The sequence below is a fragment of the Haemaphysalis longicornis genome, unplaced genomic scaffold (genome assembly GCF_048455015.1).
Source record: "Haemaphysalis longicornis isolate Haplotype H1 unplaced genomic scaffold, Haemaphysalis longicornis Haplotype H1 scaffold_77, whole genome shotgun sequence".
Classification (NCBI taxonomy): Eukaryota; Metazoa; Arthropoda; class Arachnida; order Ixodida; family Ixodidae; genus Haemaphysalis; species Haemaphysalis longicornis.
In genome coordinates this window covers 582,412-601,762 of record NW_027526439.1, presented here as the reverse complement: position 1 = coordinate 601,762, position 19,351 = coordinate 582,412, and the positions used below count along the sequence as shown (strand labels likewise).

The 19,351-nt window shown below is 49.8% G+C and overlaps 1 long non-coding RNA gene across 1 annotated transcript in view; it reads left to right on the top strand.

The window, feature by feature from the left end:
• The first annotated feature begins 2,212 nt into the window (after window positions 1-2,212).
• LOC144148115 (uncharacterized) overlaps window positions 2,213-19,351 on the top strand; it is a 38,825-nt gene continuing 21,686 nt past the window's right edge. The window contains exon 1 of the long non-coding RNA XR_013317979.1: window positions 2,213-2,379. This is a non-coding gene — a long non-coding RNA (uncharacterized LOC144148115). The remainder of the gene's footprint in view (window positions 2,380-19,351) is intronic.

The window sequence follows — 19,351 nt, the reverse complement described above, 5'->3', positions numbered from 1 at the left end:
TTTGCTTTCCGAGGTTTTCTTGACTGCCAAACTTTATTTCTGTCTTACATATATACATATATATATATGAAATTAGAATCCCCACGAAAAACATAACAATATTGAATACGTGTAACGTTTTTCGTAGTGATCCTAATTTAATATACTATTCAGCTCCCAAGCCCTGTACTGTTATATATATATATATATATATATATATATCAAGGTTGCAGTCGTCATTGCCAGTGCTAGTCGGCTGCTTCCGAGATATTTAATAGTGCCGAATGACGTGTGTTTGTCATGTTTCTTTAATACAGTGCTAAATAGGCGAAAATATAAGTCGAGAAAAAAAATCCGCCGTTTTTCGGGAGCGGGAGTCGAACCCACATCTCCGCATAACGCGTGCGGTGCGTTAACCAATTACGCTACCCCGCAGCGGTTCCCCTCTCGACTTTTACCGGGAGGGTTTATATTTACAAGTGCTCTGAGGCCGGTCAACTAGCGCCACCCCTCGACTACCGCGGGAGACGTAGAACGTCTTTTTTCCCAGCGGCCGCCACGTAAGACGTGGTCGGAGGTCGGGGTTAGCAATTGGCATATCCGAACTTCTGGAGCCAGAGTCCTCGTAATGCATGTAGCAGAACAGAAAGATACGGGATGAGGGACTCAGTAAGGACACATATCAAGGTTGCAGTCGTCATTGCCAGTGCTATTCGGCTGTTTCCGAGATATTTAATAGTGCCGAATGACGTGTGTTTGTCATGTTTCTTTAATACAGTGCTAAATAGGCGAAAATATAAGTCGAGAAAAAATCCGCCGTTTTTCCGGGAGCGGAAGTCGAACCCACATCTCCGCATAACGGATATTCCAATTGCTAACCCCGACATCCGACCACGTCTTACGTGGCGGCCGCTGGGAAAAAAGACGTTCTACGTCTCCCGCGGTAGTCGAGGGGTGGCGCTAGTTGACCGGCCTCAGAGCACTTGTAAATATAAACCCCCCCGGTAAAAGTCGCGATTGGAGCCGCTGCGGGGTAGCGTAATTGGTTAACGCACTGCACGCGTTATGCGGAGATTTGGGCTCGACTCCCGCTCCCGGAAAAGCGGCGGATTTTTTCTCGACTTATATTTTCGCCTTTTTAGCACTGTATTAAAGAAACATGACAAACACACGTCATTCGGCACTATTAAATATCTCGGAAACAGCCGTATAGCACTGGCAATGATGACTGCAACCTTGATATGTGTCCTTACTGAGTCCCTCGTCCCGTATCTTTCTGTTCTGCTACATGCATTACGAGGACTCTGGCTCCAGCAGTTCGGATATGCCAATTGCTAACCCTGACCTCCGACCACGGCTTACGTGGCGGCCGCTGGGAAAAAAGACGTTCTACGTCTCCCGCGGTAGTCGAGGGGTGGCGCTAGTTGACCGGCCCCAGAGCACTTGTAAATATAAACCCCCCCCCCCCCCCCCCCGGTAAAAGTCGAGAGGGGAGCCGCTGCGGGGTAGCGTAATTGGTTAACGCACCGCACGCGTTATGCGGAGATGTGGGTTCGACTCCCGCTCCCGGAAAAACGGCGGATTTTTTCTCGTCTTATATTTTCGCCTATTTAGCACTGTATTAAAGAAACATGAGAAACACACGTTATTCGGCACTATTAAATATCTCGGAAACAGCCCAATAGCACTGGCAATGATGACTGAAACCTTGATATGTTTCGTTACTGAGTCCCTCGTCCCGTATCTTTCTGTTCTGCTACATATATATATACAAAAAGAACGTTTTTGATAATGTTTCGGCCGCCGCACCGGCCTTCGTCAGATCTGATCAGACGAAGGCCGGCCCATCTGCCGAAACGTTATTCAAAGCGATCTCTTTTCCAAAGTTTTCGAAAACGTTTTCTGTATTTTTAACTAGATTCAAGGAATACCTTCTTTTGTATATGTACGTGTCTGTGTTTGCGCGTGCAAGCGTTTGAGAGCGGTTGTGTGTGTCCTTAAATAGCCCGCTACCTTAGGTTAACCCAAAAAGAATACAGGACAAGCAGTCTGATACACTGTCAAAACAAAGCTAACGCAGACTCTAGCTGTGACGGATTAGGACCATACTGGGTCTCTGAAAATTGCGTCGTGACCTTTTTGTCTCCACGAGAAACGTTGAATTCGCTATCGACCGTTGATAGATGGGAGAACTGTACTCTCGTCTATTCTTTGTATAGCGCGATTGAAAAGCTCCGCAAAACTGTCTTTTAGCGATTACCTTTGCACTGAAATGTTAAGCGTGTTGGGACCCACAAGCTGCACCGGATCATAACGGTCTCGCTAGAACCGTCACGACTGCACTCACAATGAAGCTCCAATGCTTCCTCCTCCTGCTCTCAATGGTCATCAGTATCTTCGGTATGTATTCAATTTTTTCCAAGCACTTCCAAGGCATGAATAGCACTCCAATACTAGAAGCAACAGTGGCAAAGGGGGCCGCCTTGAAAAACATAGAGGTCTTTAATTGCTGGCCTATAGCGGTACAAACTTTGGGGGAGTGTGTTAGCTAACCTGTAGCCGGTCACGTTGCTCTGGTGAAATAAATGATGGGCACTTGGTAATCGAAATAGTGCGTAGGTTTTTATGCGTTCACGTTCGTTCTTACAAGCTTATAGACATGTATACAACACATTGCACCAAATCGTGATGAAGCAGTGCTAGGTACTAACACTCTGCTTACTTTTCTTGCGGAAACAGGGCTAGAGAGGTTCTTTGAACCCTCTGAGCATATACATTTTATATATGTGTACATTTCCCCTCCCGTTCCCCGTTTTTCTTTTATTTTCTTTTTCTCTCTATTTTCCGCTGTCACCTCACTGTACTCACCCCATCTGGAGTAGCAAGCCCTACCGTTAGTGGGCCTTACCTGTTCAGCTTTCATTAAAGGCGTTCTCTCTCTCTCTCATTGCATCAGCAACAAACGCACCCGCAAGATTGGTTGTGCACACAAAAATTCTCAGTGCTGTCCAGCTAAACAACGGTTAGGGATTATCGCGTCACTGAAATTACCGGTGTAATACCCAGCAAGATGCTCGCATTCATCCCCATCACAGATTTCTCGAAGTCCAGATTTCATATGAAAACACGCCTCATGAATGCGCGCAGTTCCTCTTCGACGTTGAATATCAATACCTGGGATGAAGCATGGTGGTTTGAATTCAACTTTCAGATTTTCACATGAATGCGATACAGGGGTACCGTGGCTGAATTTGGCGCAAATTGTAGCTTGGGGGTTGATTACCGGCGTTATACGTGTAAATGCTTGAACGTCCGCAGATGTACGCTCGCACATTAGTCCCAGCACCCCATGCCGTACAACATTTCGCTGACTTGTAGTTTGCAGTTTAGTTGAGAAGAACATGGCACCAATGACGAGAACAAACGTTCCTCCTTGTATTTTATTATAACCAGCTACGTGAGCCTTTCTGGAATAATGAAGGTTAAATACACCCCTCCCACACCAGGCGTTTAATTCTTAAATGCATGAGCATTATTTATGCAAGGATGGGATTTTTTTCTGCACGCGGACCAGGTGCTCCGCCGTACACTTGAAGCCGATCGTTTCAGAGGTTTGGTAGCCCAGCCTTCTTGAGTTTCTACACAGTCAACTCAATAGAAGTGCAACCTACCGCTCCCACGTTTTATAAAATTCTAGAAAGTTAGAGGGCGTAGTCGCGAAAACGTCTGAGCAACCACTGTCAGACGCCATTTCAAGTTTCGCAGATAAACCATTCACACTCACCTACATAGGCGTAACAGACGTGTCCCCAATTCGCGGTTTTAAATCGCCGCCACAAAGGGAGAAACCCAAACTGTATTACAAATGGAGGCTCCCTTTTGCGCTCTGCCAATTCGTTAAACCATATTAACCCAATTAGACGTTGAATATTTGCCAGGGTAGTCATGTGAAAGGCGAGCAAAGTTGGTTATCTATTCACAACCTTGTACAACTCTTCCGGCATGCTTAAGCACGTGGAAATGAGGTAGCACCTTCTGCCCTTTGCCTGTCGCAGAGCCACCCAAGCTAACAAGGAGCCACCATAAGGGTATCAGTATGTCATGTACTATCTGAAGAGTTGCCCGTTTATTGCTTACACAAACAGACATTATTTTGATGTTAAACTATAAAACCCTCAAGACGCATTATCATAAATCGCTTTTATATGTTTGCAAGCCCTTATATCGATGTTGGTTATTCCTCTGAGAACCGAAGATGGGGTCGGCGTATCCCCTGAAGCTGTTTCGCAACTACAGGCGTAGAACCTACGATGTTTACCAGCTAATACCTGAAGTTACGGAAAGTCAAGTTCGAATGGTAATCCACGAAGAAAATTCTCTGTGGGGTCCAAAATCGCTGACCTATGAATCACGCAGCATTCTGGTTGGCTATTTAGATATCATTCAGCTATCTAAGCGCACGTTTTGTACCACCTACAAGGGCCGTGCGTATCCACGATGTCTAGTGGGCAACTCTGAACAGGAGATTTTTCCACAACTTCTACGCCATATGCGCAGTTCGGTGAATCAGGGGTATCAGTACGCGAAAGCTGATGATTTCTTGTTTGTCAAAATTTTTATTGTTTACACAAATACTAAATCCCCAGTTTATTTCTTAGCATTTTGAGTTTTCAGGATGCAGTACTATCTGTAAAAGCGTTTAGGGTACAGTACGATGACCAGCACTCGAAAGGCGCGTAATGTGGCCGGACCCTGACATTATTCTCAATAAGGGGGCCATTCCGCTCAAAAAAGAAAACTTTAAGGACACTCCTCGATTAGAGGCTGACATTTATGTCCTCTATAAACATTTCCAGAAAAATAGCCTGGTATTTTCATTTGCTGAATAATCTTCACAAGTATGAATATTAACACCAGTGTTATAAAAAGAGCTAGTCTATTTAGAAATATTTTTTCATATATAAGCATCTTGTTCAACAACTCCTTTAACTTTGCCTGGGCGCCTGAATCGAAGGACGAAGAGGTAGGCTTACAGACAGACAGACATATGGTCAGACTTAAGTTTCCGCGTTTAAGTAGCCCAAGAAAGACTATCGTGTGTAAAAATGTTCAAAACAACGCTCGTTTTAAAAACATTATATCAAAATGGCGTGGATAAAACTCGACTTCTGCACCTTTTCAAAACTGATTGAAATCACAAACAGGCTATCAGAGCGTCGTGTACTGGGCAGCCTCGAAGACGGCATGAAAAGTTGTGGACCCAGTTCTAAACTTAGGGATTTGCGACTCTAGCTTTTCGCACAAGCTCAACCCAAAGCTCGTAGTTTGACGCTGATCAGTCGTGCTTGGGCCAGTAATGCAGGTTAAAAGATTTTAATTCCGCTCTGGAATTGACAACCCTGTAAATTCCAGACTAGAAATAAATACTTTTGTTCTAATTGTGAACTGTACGTAACGTTCCACTTTTGTTTTAAATCGTCTGTCAATTCCTAGGCCTTTCCCTCTAAAGTGTGCACTTTAAAGGCAAAGGTAAAGGTAAAGTACAAGCTGAGGAGGACGAGGAACTATTAAATGCAACTTACAAGACCCTGAATTTGTTGCTGTAATGATCAGGAGTCCAACTAGTATCTCGCACCAGACCTACGACTCGCTCATTGCACGTTCCCAGCACTTGTATTTACAACACGAAAACAAGACCATAAAACGAAGAACTGGCGAAGAGTTCCCAGGACTTAGCACACCCACCCGGGCAGTTAGGCAAAACGCAAGTTTCTGGAGAATGTCCTCGCGGCGTCTAACCAACCCCAAGTCCCGGCTCGGATGTCAGCGTCGGTGACTGGCCGAGACTGCTGAGAAGTTGAGTTCCTCGGGCCTACGTCGCGAGGAAAGCGGGCACCAGGGCTGTTTGAGCGCTCCTCCGGAACAAGGACGAGAGGTACGCCGTGTCTTCGCGCCGGCCTGGAGGTCCAAGACGCAGGCCCGAACCACTGATGGGGCAGCTTCGAATAGCCCGTCCCCTCTTTTTTCCTCGTCTTCCTCCTCTTCCCACAGCCTGATCCAGCCATCTGACCGTCCTAGGGGTTGGCCACACACGCTTTCCGTTCACCTTACCACAGTTGCCTTTTAGCAGTGGTCTCCTGTTGCCTCTGACACATATTTCCTGCAACCGAGAAACGAAACTCACAGGGAGAACGTATCTTAACAGTTGGTTGAGACTGTCGGGAACCGCGGGGTAGCAGTGCAGCGCAAGAGAGAGAGTACCAGCGTGGCAGGCTTTTGGAATCGAACTGCCCGTGCGTGCTCATGCACCCAGCACGCGCAGCTCGTCTCTTTATTGTCGTCGTCTTTAATAGCCAGCACCTTGGCGCCGGATAAGAGCGCTGACAAAAGGGCGCTACAGGGCCCCCCGCCCAGACGGAATGTCGAACCTCACGTGACGGCGAGGCAGATGAACGTTGGATTTGGGGGCGAGGAGTTGAGTGTCTATGCCTGTGATGTCTGAGCGGAGTTCGTTGGGTGGCGTCTCGAGGTAAGCCGGTTTGAGGCGGTCCAACGAGACGACTTCTTCTCGGCCATTCAACAGTATGGTGGCGGACTTCTGGGTCTTGTTAAGGACACGGTACGGCCCGTCGTAGGAGGGAGTAAGAGGCGCCTTTACAGCGTCTCGCCTGAGGAAAACGTGTGTCGAAGACGCCAAGTCGGGATTCACAAAGATGCGGTGGTCAGAAGACCGAGGCGGGACCGGTCGCAGGTGCTGCATGCAGTCCTGTAGGCGTTGGAGGTACTCAAGCGGCTGGGGCGAGGAGGCCGAAGGGACGAACAAGTCCCCAGGTAGCCGCAGGGGTGCGCCGTAGACAAGTTCAGCAGTCGAACAGCCGAGGTCGCGACGAAGGACGGCACGCAGGCCAAGAAGCACTACGGGAAGGTGATCGACCCAGTGTTGTCGATCCAGACGCGCAGTGAGAGCACTTTTTAGCTGGCGATGGAGCCGCTCAACGATGCCGTTGGCACATGGATGGTACGCCGTGGTATGGCAGTGTTTTGTGCCAAGCAAGCGGCTGAGGGAAGTAAACAGAGTACATTCAAACTGCCTGCCTCGATCCGTGGTAACAATGCCGGGGCATCCGAAACGGCAAACCCATGCCGAAACGAAGGCTTTTGCGACCGTTTCTGCCGTGATGTCCGGAATCGGTACGGCTTCGGGCCAACGGCTAAAGCGGTCAATCATTGTCAGAATGTAGCGGCAATCACGAGAGGGAGGAAATGGCCCGACCAAATCGAGATGCACGTGGTCAAAGCGACAGCTAGGTGGCAAAAAAGACTGCGCGGGAGTCTTCGTGTGACGGGTCACCTTGGCTGTCTGACAAGCGAGGCACGAACGGGCCCACTGGCGGACATCCGCATTGATGCTCGGCCAGACGTACCGCTGTGTAACGAGGCGCTGAGTGGCTCGGATGCTGGGGTGGCAGATGTCGTGGAGCGAGTGAAAAACAGCACGACGAAAGGCAGCCGGAACGAAGGGTCTAGGCGCCGCCGCTGACATGTCACACCACAGTGAGCCAGGAACGAACGGATGAGGCATGAGTTGTAGACGGAGGGAACCCGGGTGGTCCCGGAGGGCTTTCAGCTCAGGGTCTTCAATTTGCGCCTGCGCTAGGCGTTCCCAGTCCACAACAGATGCAGCACTGCCGATGAAGGTAATGCGTGAAAGTGCATCAGCAGCCTCGTTGTCGGTACCTTTGATGTGCCGAATGTCCGTCGTGAATTCCGAAATATAGGCGAGCTGACGGAGCTCCCGTGCGACGTATTTGGAGGAGTTTGTACGGAAAACGTACGCCAGAGGCTTATGGTCCGTGAGAACGTGAAAGGGCTGGCCCTCCAAAAAGTGCCGGAAGTGCTGGATGGTGGCGTAAATGGCGAGCAGCTCACGACCAAAAACGCTGTAGCGCGTCTCGGCAGGTTGGAGCTTCCGAGAGAAGAAACCCAGCGGGTGCCACTCGGAGTCGATTCTCTGCTGGAGAACAGCGCCAATTGCAACGCTGGAAGCATCCACCATGATGCGAGTGGGGACGTCGATTCTAGGGTGGATGAGAAGCACCGAATCGGCGACGGCTTGTTTAGCAGCGTTGAAAGCCGACTGAGCTTCGGGAGACCAGGAAATCGCGGATGAGGAGCTCTTGGTTGTGCGCAGAAGCTCAGTCAGTGGATGCAGAAGTTCGGCACAGTGGGGTATAAAGCGTCGCGAGAAATTCACCAGGCCCAGGAACTCACGAAGCTGGCGGAGGCTGGTAGGTTCGGGGAAGTCCTTCACGGCTTGAACGTGAGAGGGTAAAGGGCGAATTCCTTGCGCCGAGATGTGATGGCCCAGGAACTCGAGCTCGGACGTCCCGAAGACGCATTTCTGGGCGTTGACAACCAGGCCAAATTGTTGGAGGCGTTCAAAGAGTTCTCGCAGGTGACGCTCGTGGTCTTGGGGAGTGCGACTCGCGACAAGGATGTCGTCAATGTACGCAAATACAGCCGGAAGGCCGCGCGTCACCTCGGCAATGAACCTTTGAAATGTTTGAGCTGCGTTGCGTAGCCCAGAGGGCATGCGCACATACTCAAACAAACCGAAGGGTGTAGTGATGGCCGTCTTCGGGATATCGGCAGGCTCGACGGGGATTTGGTGATACGCCTTGACAAGGTCCACTTTGCTAAAGATTGTGCACCCTTCCAAGTGGCTGGTGAAATCCTGGATGTGGGGTAAGGGGTAGCTGTCGTGGACAGTCTGAGCGTTGAGCGCCCGGTAATCGCCGCACGGGCGCCAGTCTCCACTTTTCTTTGGAACCATATGCAGTGGAGACGCATGGTTGCTGGACGATGGGCGGATAATACCGAGTTCCAGCATATGCTCGAATTCACGTTTAGCAGTCGCCAGACGCTCACCGAAGAGGCGGCGCGGCCGAGCTGCGACTGGTGGACCACGCGTGACGATGTGGTGGGTAACGCTGTGCTTGGGCGGCTGCTTTAAGTTGCAAGGTCTCGTAACCTCAGGGAAGTCTTCGAGGATTCCTGCGTACGGGCATGAGAGAAGCAGCGTGCGGATGCCAGTTGGAGCAACAGTAGACAGTACGCCCAGGATGGAAAGGCGTGTCTTGCTGTCAATCAAGCGATGGTGACGCATGCTGACGTCGAGGTCAAAATGGGTGAGGAAATCGGAGCCGAGGATGGGCTGATTGACGTCGGCTACTACGAAGACCCACCGGAAGGCGCGCCGCAACCCGAGGTCGAGGGTGAGGGACCGCAGACCATACGTGGCGATAGAGGTAGAGTTCGCTGCACGAAGCGTAGGTCCAGGTGACTTAGAAGTACGATCATCCTTGGTGGCTGGTAATACACTGACCTCAGCACCCGTGTCCACAAGGAAGCGCAAACCAGAAATGCGATCCGTGACCAGTAAAAGGCGGCCAGGTTGTAATGCGAGGTCCATGCCGCCATCAGTGATGATGATGATGATGGTTGGATGTTTATGGCGCAAGGCCAACTGGGGCAAAGAGCGCCAAAACAATAGTCATATATGAGGGGTGAAACCTTAAAAACTAAGTAAAGTCAGCAAAAACAAAAGTGAAATTACAAAACGACAATGAGCATGGCTGGTGTATAGGGCCAGATTTCATGATGCGTGATAGGAAATGAGGTTTAAAAATTTGGTGTCTAACAAATACTCAAACACACGTTTCACAGAAACAATGGCATCGTCACCTAGAAAAAACGATGGATGTAGGGGAATATGTTGTCTGTAGAGTTCTCTGAAGTGTTTGCGTCGTGTTGTGTGAAGTGCCTTGCATGTGATTAGTATGTGCACTACGCATAGGGCCTCTCCGCACCTGCTGCACTGGGGTCTAGAAGATCCCGTCAGCAGATACGAGTGCGTCGCATGGGTGTGCCCTATCCGCAGCCTACCCAAGGCGACTTCCGTGTGTCGGTTGTGTGAGTCAGATGTGTACCGTCCCAAGTGTGGCTTTATTACATGTAGTTTGTTGTCTGCCTGTTCGTCCCAGTGTGTTTGCCATGTTCTGCGCAGGTGTTGTCTTATGTGTGGCTTGAGGTCTGTGTAGGGTATCGCTGTAATGTCTACAGTGTTCCTGAGTGCAGCAGCAGCGGCCCTCTCGTCTGCCAACTCATTCCCAGCGATCCCTGCGTGTCCTGGGACCCAGCAGAGGACCAGCTTATGCTTTTGTGCATACACGGACATGATAGTGTTAAATACAAGATTAACTATGTGGTTTTTGGGGGGTGTATGCGATGACAGTGCGCGAACAACACTCAAAGAATCTGTATAGATGATGGAATTGGGAATTTGATTTTCAAGAATGTGTCGTACAATCAGTAAAATTCCATACGCTTCTGCTGAAAAAACTGTTGTGTGCACGCTCATGGTTCTGGCTGCATTAAAATTTGGACCATGAGCAGCGCACGACACCATAGTGGAGGTTTTGGAAGCGTCACTATAAAATTCCGCACATGTGTATTTAAACTGCAAAGACAGAAAGTACTGCAGTATTGCAGCTCGTGGTACACGATTTTTATCAAGTCTCATAAAAGAAAGGTCGCACGACACAGGGCGAACTTGCCAAGGTGGTAAACTGTTAGAAAAGGATGACCTGTACACGTCTAAAAACGAAGCACTGAGATCCGAGGCTCGCTCTCTCACTCTAAGTGAAAAAGGCAGAGGAACGGATGGGCGATTTACAAAGAGCAGAGATGTTGATGTATCATTAAATACAGGATAAAAAGGATGATTATTCAGCGATGAAATTTTAAAAAGTCCATGTATGTTCGTTGGTTCTCAAGGCTCCACTTATTACATTCGACATAAAGACTCTCAGCAGGGCTAGTGCGAAAAGCACCCGACGAAAGACGAAGGCCCAAGTGTAGCACTGGGTCAAGAATTCGCAAGGCTGTCTTAGTCGCTGACCCATATACCACACTGCCATAGTCCAAACGAGACCCAACCAAAGCAGTATACAAGCGAAGCAAGAGTTCTTTGTCGGAACCATAGGATTGGTGGGAGAGAACCTTAAGTATATTCATTGTTTTGAGACATTTATTTTTAAGTTCCTTGATGTGGGGAATGAATGTGAGTTTGTGATCAAACACCACACCCAAGAACTTGTGCTCCTTGTTCACAGGAAGCGACACGCCATTAAGAGTAATGTCTGGGTCCGGATGGACCCCACGCTTCCTGGTGAACACAACGCAGGAGCTTTTTGCAGGATTCAATTTAAACCCATTGTTGTCTGCCCAGCCGGCAAGTTTCTTGACACCAAGCTGGACTTGACGTTCGCAGATTGACATATTACAAGATTTATAGGATATCTGGACGTCATCTACATACATGGAATAAGAGATTGTGGGTGGCAGTGCCTTACCAAGAGAGTTCATTTTTACTATGAAGAGAGTGCAGCTCAACACGCCACCCTGTGGCACGCCATTTTCTTGCACGTGAACCCTTGAGAGTGCACCACCGACTCTCACTCGAAACGTTCTTTCTGACAGGTAACTGACAAGAGTGTTTAACATGTTACCCGAGACACCGAATGACTTCAGGTCACTGAGGATCCCGTAGCGCCAAGCGGTGTCGTAGGCCTTCTCGAGGTCGAAAAAGACAGTTAAACAGTACTGCTTATGCGCGAAGGCATCCTTGATGTACGAATCAAGAGCAACCAGTTGATCGTTCGTCGATCGCCCCACCCTAAAGCCTGCCTGGCAGCCCTCGAGAAGACCGTTGTACTCGAGGAAGTACACGAGCCTGCGATTTACCATCTTCTCGAAGAGCTTGCACAGGCAGCTCGTCAGGGCTATAGGACGGTAGCTTGAGGGGGACGACGGGTCCTTTCCCTCTTTCAGAAAAGCAACAACTATAGCCTTCCTCCAAGAGTTTGGAATGTGCCCCGAAAGCCATATCTTGTTATACAGGTGTAAGAGTGTTAGAAGAGTGTCTGCGTGCAGGTGTTGTATCATTGTGTATGTGATGTTGTCTGGGCCTGGAGCTGAGGGTTTACACGTGCTCAAAGCAGCCCTCAGCTCATGCAGTGAAAACTCTGAGTTATAAGAAGATGTTGACCTATTGTTATCTAGTATAGGTTTCTTTTCGGCCGTTTGTTTGTGTTTCATGAAAGTTTTTGTGTAGTGTGCTGAACTGGACACGTGTTGGAAGTGTTGTGCGAGGGTGTCAGCCTGGTCTTCGAGGGTGTCCCCTGTAGTGCTGACCAGAGGCAGGCTGTGTGTTTGTTGTCCCTTGAGTTTGCGTATTCGTGTCCATACTTTCCTTGTGTCTGTGTAGGAGTTAATTGATGTTATGAATGTACGCCAACTCTCTCGTTTTGCCTCACGGCGCGCACGTTTTCCTAACGCCTTGGCCCGTTTGAACAAGAGGAGGTTTCCCGACGTGGGGTACCGACGAAGGATACCCCACGCCTTGTTCTGGGCCTCTCGCGCTCGCCTACAGTCCTCATTCCACCACGGCCTCCGCTGGTTGCGCGGGGCACCACAGGCGTGGGGAATGGACTTTTCGGCGGCGTCGAGGATGTGCGCCGTGAGGAGTTGGGTAGATTCTTCAACGTGTAGGTGTCCTATGGATGTGTGGTGTAGTTTGGATGTCTCTGTAAATGTATTCCAGTTAGCTCGTGTTTCATTGAACCTATTATGGGAAGATGGACTGCATGGGCCTTTACCTATGTATGTAAGTGAGGTGGGGAAGTGGTCACTGCCATATGGGTCAGTTCCCACACCCCACTCGAGAAGAGGAAAGAGAACTGCGGAGCCAATAGCCAAGTCAAGACATGAGTATGTGTTGTGTCCTATGTTATGATATGTAGGCTGTTTATTGTTGAAAAGGCATGCTCCAGAGGATGTAAGAAACCTCTCTATCAGGCGACCCCGGGCATCCGTACGAGAAGAGCCCCAAAGAGAATTGTGAGCATTAAGGTCGCCTGTTAGAATGTACGGTTCGGGCAGCTGGTCAACCAGCGCCTCGACGTCAGAGCTCGAAAGTGTAACATCAGGAGGAATGTATATGGAGCATACCGTTATCAACCTATTAAATATTATTAAGCGTATTGCTACAGCCTCAAGGATAGTGTTTAAAGTGACAGGGTGGCATGCTAAGGATTTCCGGACGATTATGGCCACACCGCCAGAAGAGTGTGTGCAGCCATCCCTGTCCTTTCTGAAGACCATGTAACTATTCAAGAAATTTGTGTGCTTGGAATTCAAATGTGTTTCCTGAACACACATTACACTTGGCTGATTAGCATGCAGTATTTCGTATACATCGTCAAGATTTTTAAGAAGGCCTCTACAGTTCCATTGAATTATGTTTTCTCTTCCCATTATTTAGTGTGAGAGCTACTGGAGTGTGTGTGTTTGTTTATGTGTCCTCTTTCGGGGCTGTGACTCTCGCCTTTTTGGCTTGTCGGGAGGCTTTGGCGTCGGGACGCGTTCCTTGCGCTGCGTTGCAGGCAGGAACGGCCCGACATCTATCTCGTCGTCGGATGTCCGAGGGGTGCCCGACGGACCGGGCCCCCCGGACTTGGCCCCCCCTCGGGAGCCCTTCGTTTGAGCCGCCACCGCTGAGGGCGTCCGGGGCGCCAGAGGTGGCACGGGCGGTGCGGTGGCGGTGGGAGCCAGTGCGGGGCCCGTGGTGTCCATGGCACTCTCCAACGCACTGGAGGACGGGGAGGCAGGGACGGGAGCGGCACCGGTCCCGACGGAAGAGGTTGCCACCACAACCGCTGCTGCCTCAGCAAGCGGCGTGGTGGCGGGTTGGGCTGCCAGAGGCAACCCAGGGGGGGTCGCGGAGGGACCAGGTCAGACTCGCTGAACTGGGTCCCTGTGGAAACCAGACGCCGCTCCGCCCCCCGGCGAGCTGCGTCAGCGTACCTCCCCAGGGGGAAAGAGGCGAACCTCTTTCGCGCCTCTGGGAAGGTGATGTTCTCAGTTACCTTGATGTTGATTATCTTTTTCTCAGTTTGAAATTTTTCGCACTTGCGGGAGTAGGCTGCATGCGCCCCCCCGCAGTTTACACAAGAGAGGGTGTCAGATTGACAGTTGTCGCTCGGATGGTCATGCGACGCGCATTTTGCACACGTCGTTCGGCCGCGACAAGAGTTTGTACCGTGCCCGAACCGCTGGCACTTAAAACAGCGCCGCGGGTTCGGGATGTAGGGACGGATGGAGCAACGGATAAAACCTGCATTGATGTGTTGTGGAAGAACTGCGCGGTCAAACGTCAAGATAATGTGCTTGGTGGGAATCTCCTTGTCGTCTCTGCGGATAGTGATGCGTCTCACGGCAGTGACGCCCTGATCCTTCAAGCCGGCAAGGAGATCCGCATCTGTTTCGTTCAAGAGATCCGTCTCGGATATCACACCTTGCGAGCTGTTGAGGCTCCGATGTGGTGTGACCCTGATGTCTAGATCAGCCAGTCTAGTCTGAGCTAGAAGCTTCGTGGACTGCAGTTTTTCATTTACCTCGATTAGTAGTTCACCAGTCCTTTGTTTTTTGCACTTATATGATTTTCCTATTATGGCTTCAAGAGATTTTGCGATCAAGAAGACTGACTGCGATACAAGAGGTTGGGTTGGATTGAGCGATTCCATCACAAGAAATCGAGAAAAATTCTCCGGTTCAGGAAATGTTAAAGATGGCAATGAAGGAAAAGATACTTCGGTGCGGCCCCTTTTCAGGGACCGATCACGTTTGGGGGGGGGTTTGTAAGTACCATAGGGCATACTATAAAAGCAGGGAGACTGGGGTACTTTCTCCTTTGACCTTACCCTGTTAGTCAAAGAGGTCCCGGAGCTCCCTGCCTGGTAGACAGGCAGGGAGCCCATCGGCCGGAGCTTGACCAAGGCTCCGACGGCCACCGTTCGTGGTTTCTAACCCTCCACCTATAAACACATCGCCACGGTTGGATCCAGCTTATGTTTGGGGGCTCGGGGTCCGCGGTATCGCCAGTACCGTCACCAAGATTGCTCAAGGTGCCCCGTGCGGGGGCCATCAGTGATCTCGCGTCGCGTTTCCCGACCAGCTGCATGGGGAAGTGCAGTGACGGGCGCGGTGCCGGAAAGTGCGATGGTACCAGCAGATAGACGACCTTCGAGGGCGGCGCGAGAAAGAACCGCCTGGGGAAGACGAACGACGGCTAGGACGTGGGGAGGAGCCGCATCGGCGATCAGGGGATGTCCGAAGCGCTTCAATGGAAGCGGCAAGTTGATCGATCCGAGACTCTAAGCGGGACACGGCCGATAACTCTGCTGTCGAAGCGAGGCTGGCGACGGAGGCAGAAGTCGCGTCGTGAACTCTATCAGCAAGCTCGGCGGCGCGGTCGAGGCTCAAGTCCCCTGCAGCAGCTAAAACGATGCGAGTGGACTGTGGCAAGCGCTGCAGAAAGAGCTCCTTTAAAAGCGCACCATTCGAGTCCACGTTGCCCACGCCCACGAGCTGTCGCATGGTGTTGAGTAGTTGGGAAGGGCGGCGATCTCCAAGCTCTTCGTTGGTGAGCAGGTGCCGGAGGCGCGCGCTCTCGGACGCCGTAGTTCGGTCCAGAATACTCTGCTTGAGCCGCTGGTACGGAGCATCGTTCAAAGGTGCACCGATGACGTCTGCCACTTCATCAGCCACCTCAGGAGGCAGGTTGCAAAGCAAGTGGCGACACCTAGTAGTCTCCGAGGTGACGCGGTGCAGATCGAAGACGGCTTCGACCTGGGCGAACCAAACGTGCGGGTTCTTGCGCACGAAAGTGGGTAGACGGAGCGGTAAGACTGCGACGTCCGGCAAACGAGGGCCCGATGGCGCGAGGTTGCTGGGGTCGGTCATGTCTTAGTCCGGGTCACCACTGTCGGGAACCGCGCAAGAGAGAGAGTGCAGCGCAAGAGAGAGAGTACCAGCGTGGCAGGCTTTTGGAATCGAACTGCCCGTGCGTGCTCATGCACCCAGCACGCGCAGCTCGTCTCTTTATTGTCGTCGTCTTTAATAGCCAGCACCTTGGCGCCGGATAAGAGCGCTGACAAAAGGGCGCTACAAGACTTTACAATAAAATAATTGGCTCCCATTCACGCTGTGAAGGTGGTTGGAAAGCAAAGTTTTAAACGACACTCCCAACACTTGCCCATGCGACGTCAGTTGAATTCACACACGCTGCTCTACAGAGAGGAAACCAAAGATTCTGCCAGCCGTTACCTGGAATTCATGGGGGAGCCGTCCCGAACGCAGGAGCGTCGATCACGGCTAGGCTAGAGCGGCGGACGACGCCACGGCTGTAGCCCGGCTATGCGTCGGCAGTAAACGGAGTGGAGCGTCTTGAAAGGGGGAGGCAGCGGAACCTAGCCATCCTGATGTGCTAGCTAGGGGTTACACCAACGTGCGGCACAAGCGCAGACATCCAAACAATTCGGCATGTGAGCTTAGTGATTCCCATTTATACCGAGCTCAACTAGTTACTTTAATAAGTTTGAGAATTGCGAGAAAGCTGAGGGAACTTTTACAATCGCTATTTGTCAGATCTAGTTGCTCCTTTAGCCTTTCGTAATACTTGGTAAAACACAACCGAATCCGTTTTTACCAATTTATAAAACGGAGTCCCATTCGTAGTGCGCAAGCAGTGCGCAAAACGTAGCGTTTCTCTGGCGGCCAGCTTTCTGTATGTGGTATCTACATTTTCTTTTCACGCCCTGCAAACCAATCCTTAGCTTATGTTTGCCGTACGACCACTTAATTCCGTCGGGTCCGAGTTACCCAAGAGGTGCTGTCGAACAAGTTAATCAAGCCGTGCGACGGAAGCGCACAATAGACGGTAACCACGCCAGGACAAGCGAAAAACCACCGTCGCTAAAGCAGACGAAAAAACCGTCCAACCAATGCGCCGCCGGTGCGAGCAGGCAGCTGCGCGCGGGAAACGCTTGGTAATAGAGTCCTATCACCGCGCCATCTACACAGCGCTCCGGGAGCGAAAACCACCCTCCGCTTTCTCATCCACGTTCAGAGTTTCTTGTCCCGCACGCCACGAAGGAATCGTTGTCTGGTAGAGGTAGAAAGTTTTGCTTTAAAATACCCATACACACCTTCTAAACTGATACCTTTAGGTCGGCCTCCGCGGCGTCATGTTTTGCTCGTCACCCAGATTTTAACCGCTCAAAGAATAGGCAGGCATAGGAATATTTTGGGATATGAAGCACACGTTGTTCTCATTACCGTTCAACACAAACACGAACAAAAACACGAAAATGTCTTGTTTTTACTTATTTAATAGGTGTTCTTACAGTTCTTAAACCACGTCCATCTCATAAAAAGATTGGCTAAAGTTACCTTATCAAAACAATAGTGCTGACTAATACGAAAACGACACAATAACACAGAGCTGGCTTAATAAACACACCGGCATTTTAGGCAACGTAATTCCAGACCAGATTGCCGCTGTGACAGCATGCTTCAGTGACATGTATCTCCCACACCTGCGGTACGAGGACGTGAAACTATGATTGGGAGAGCGACTTCGCCAATTATGGCAGCAAACATACGAAAAACAAAGAGACAGCCAACTAAATGTAATAAAAACACACTCGAAATGAAACAAAACACGATACACGAGACAATACACTTACAAAACACGTTCTTCGCAGCTGCCTCAACTAGATTACGAATGGGAAACACACATGCCGTGCACTTGCACCTGCGCATTGTATCTTCAAAACCCTAGTTTAGCAGATGCGGCGCACCCACATTACTAATCTTCGTTCTAATTGAAAGTAATGAAGTGGACAGAAAACAATGAAAACACTTCCTGTAACTTTAGAGACATCTTCATCTACAGCATTCCCCTTTTCCTGAATTCCCTGTATAAGACATATTTATTTAATTATCGGGGTTACATTTTTACAACTTATTTGAAAGCTTATTATTCAAAGCTGAGCCCAAATAGAAGCCATCTCAATTGCTTTTAACCGATTTATTTTTTTTACTTTGCCCACTAAGTTTTAGTCACACCCGCCGCGGTGGCTCAGTGGCTAAGGCGTTGCGCTGCTGAGCACGAGGTCGCGGGTTCGATTCCCGGCTGCGGCAGCCGCTTTTCTGATGGAGGCGAAAAGCAAAAACGCCCGTGTGTACGAAATTTCGGCGCACGTTAAAGATCTCCAGGTGGTCAAAGTAATCCGGAGCCCTCCACTATGGCGCGCCTCATCGCCTGCGCTGCGTCGGCGCGTTAAACCCTACAATCAATCAATCAATCAAGTTTTAGTCACTCCGCAGACCACTTTTTCGAAAAATAGTTTTCTCGCCCTCTCCGCCCTCCGTTGGCCTTGTTTCATTAAAACCGAACTTCCTTTTTTCGTTTAACGGGCCGATTTTATATATTGTTGAGGTTGATTTTTCTTCATCTAGGTAAATTTTTTTGACCCTCCTAGCCTCTTAGGTGACCTTGCGCCATTAAAAACCAACAGTCGCCATCGTCATCGCGGTAAATACCGCATACTTTGGTTGATATTCTACGGTGTTTTTTTTTTTGAGTAGTTGACTTTTCATGTAACAACTCTGCTGCGAAAATTACTGTGAGCCATTCATCTGTAAAGAATGATTACAAATTATTCTTCTGTGTTTTTTAGGTAACGTAAGGTTTTTGGCATTTGAGGATTCACTCAAGTGATTTGGACAGTGCAAAACTTGCCCTTTCAGTGCGGTCCCGCTACCTTGTAAGAACTACCCCCGGTGTCCGCGCACTGAATTCAATCATGTGCCGAATAAGCAGAAAGAAGTATGACTCCGTAGTTTCCTTATATGCTTCCATTTCTATTATGGCAGCGGCCTAAGCAAAACAAGAGCAGGCAAGGAGACAGGAAGGTTGTAGGGCGAGCATGAATGAATGCTTGTTGGTACGCCGCGGGCATGTTCTGGCGAACCTATCACCCGATGTGTCCCTACTGATATCTGCATCTGAAAATGGATATGAATGGAGTGCCCATTATCACCGCTGAAGTTATCTGGGCTGGAATGTGAAAGCCCATTTCGTTACGTCAACAAGCTGGCTCGCCAGATTGCAATTGCACTAAGCCACAATTTCAAAACGATAGCAGCTTAAATTTCCTGCAACACTATAGTCCCGACTACGATGGCGCAGGCGGCACATGGCATTGGATACGCGGACGTAAGTCAACTAGTGCAACGTTAGCGCCCCGAATATTGAAATCACTGGTAACGCACTTTTATTAGCTTTCAGTATCATTGTATAATTTTCGGAAATTGTTATCGATGAGTAGACACCACCCCAATACGCACGTGACTGCTAAACCTGAACTGATTATGAGTGTGATTTCAGTTTTAGGCTCGCAATTAG